This window comes from Vipera ursinii, assembly GCF_947247035.1.
Source record: "Vipera ursinii genome assembly, chromosome: 1".
NCBI classification, from domain to species: domain Eukaryota; kingdom Metazoa; phylum Chordata; class Lepidosauria; order Squamata; family Viperidae; genus Vipera; species Vipera ursinii.
Window position 1 is genome coordinate 98305814 of NC_139512.1, and position 2217 is coordinate 98308030.

Sequence of the window (2217 nt, forward strand, 5' to 3'; positions counted from 1 at the left end):
AGCGTGAAATATTGCTGCTTCATGGAAGTTCCTGTTCTATTCAAGAACTAATCCCCAACAGTTGTAATAATCTTAACTTCCATTTCCTTAATTCTGGTTAATTAATGGTTGGACAGGAACTAAGGAAGATGAAGTCCAGTATCTCTGGCAAGAGGTGAAGAAAGTTGATTAATGTAGCCCTTGGCAGCACTCCCTAAGCAAAAATAAACTACTCTCCCCCGAAGAACGAGGACTTTGAACTAGAACCAGGAAAAATAATTACATGAAAGAGCCCAAAGGTGCTTTTCCAAAAGGCAACTGGTCTTTCTTGGGGTTTCTTTCCGTGAAAATATTTTGCTTTTCACCTCCAAGAGGCTTCTTCAGTTTATCCAAGCTTCTCAGCCAGGCTTCTTGGATGAGAAGTGAAAGATTTTCAAGGAAAAAATGAACCAGCAACAATGACAATGCCAGTAAGTTTGACATTCCTTGCAATGCTGAACTTGCCACGGCCTCTCCCTTTCTGTTGGTGGACTTTGGTATAACTTGCTTTGTGGGTACTTTATGGAATGAAAATGAGAAATTTCCAACTCAACAGATTTTGCTGAACCACAATCCCTAGCAGCCAGTTAGCATGGCCAAGCATGACTTAATCTTACAATATACTTATAAATATCAGAGGCAAAACTCACAGCCAGAATATATAGTATTAGATAGTCACCACATTATCACTCTTTAAGGAAAATGTGAATGAAGTACAGTAATACTGTTATGTTTATTTTATACTATTTTATACTATTATGTTTACGTAACGTTTACCTGTTTCTTTATCTCTTAGTTCATTTGATCAGATCATTCCCATATTTCTGGTTTACTATTGCTGGATAACAAGAAATGAAAACTACTTCTTTTAGGACTTTACGAGCTCCTTAAAATTATTCAAGAGTGAAAATATAAGAATGCCACATGCCAGTTTTTTTCTTCTTCATATCAAAAACTGGTCTGTTATCATTTCTACCCTGTTCCCAAATTACAAATCAAAACATACAGCCTACTAAAATAGTCAGACATCAGACTTTATGTCGCTCTCCTGTTTCTGTTAAATATTGTTCTTGGCAACTGGAGTTTGAACAGAAATAATTGCAAACTTCTAAATAGTAAACCCTTGGCTTATAACCAGTTGCTTGGTAACAGTTCTAGAGGGTTACTTATGACTTGGATTTGAAGTTCCGACAGCTCCTCACGGCTATGAGCAAAACCAGCCCATAGCAAACTCTTCGTTTGCTTAATGACCGCTGCAAAAAAAGGTTGTAAGATCAGGTCAGTCACGTGGTGACCCAATTTATGACTGTCGAGACATACAACTATAGTGGGCAGGCCAAATTATGATCATAACTCAAGGACTGCTTGTACTGAACTACAGCTTTCAGCAGTCCTAGCAGACCTGTATATTGTGCAGGTCAGAAGGGCTGAGAAGATAACTGCAGACCTTCACATCCTAGATATTAAAGAGTTTCAACTCCTCCCCTTGGGATGCTGCTATAGGGCACTGCATGCCAAAACAAGTAGACACAAAGTCAGTTTTTCCCCTTGTGCCATCACTAAATGCTTAATACCTGATTCTTACCCAAAGGTGCTTTTCAAAAGGCAAGTAGACTTTTTTTCTTGAAAAATAGCATCTTTGGGACAACCAAGACCTGGATGACAGAATTTCCACAGACGTCTAATCTCTATGTATATTTACCCATGTAGTGTGGTTCTAGGATTATTACTTATCATTTTCACTTCCCCCTTTTATTGGTATTACTATGATTATTATTCTGTTGCTTTGCATGTACACTGAGTGCTTTTGTACCAGAGACTAATTCCTTGTGTGTCGAATCACTCTTTATTTTTTTAATTTATTTAATTGAATTTCTATACTTGGCCAAATAAATTTCAATTCAATTCAATAATTCCCAATAGGAAATGATGGGAGTTGTAGTTGAGTAATATCTGCCCATATACAGTCTTTCCACCTCTGACATAAAGGTATGGATTGGAAATAGGCATTTGAGGAATATTTTAAAAGGTAATTTAGGTAATTTATAATTTGAAATTAAATCTCGCAGATGCCCAAATTAAACTTTTCAGGATTACCAGAATACAATCCTCTACCAACATGCTAATACTGAATGCAAAAGGATTTATTTCAGAAAACAGAATTGTCAAGTCATAATAAAATGGACCACTCTGAATAGA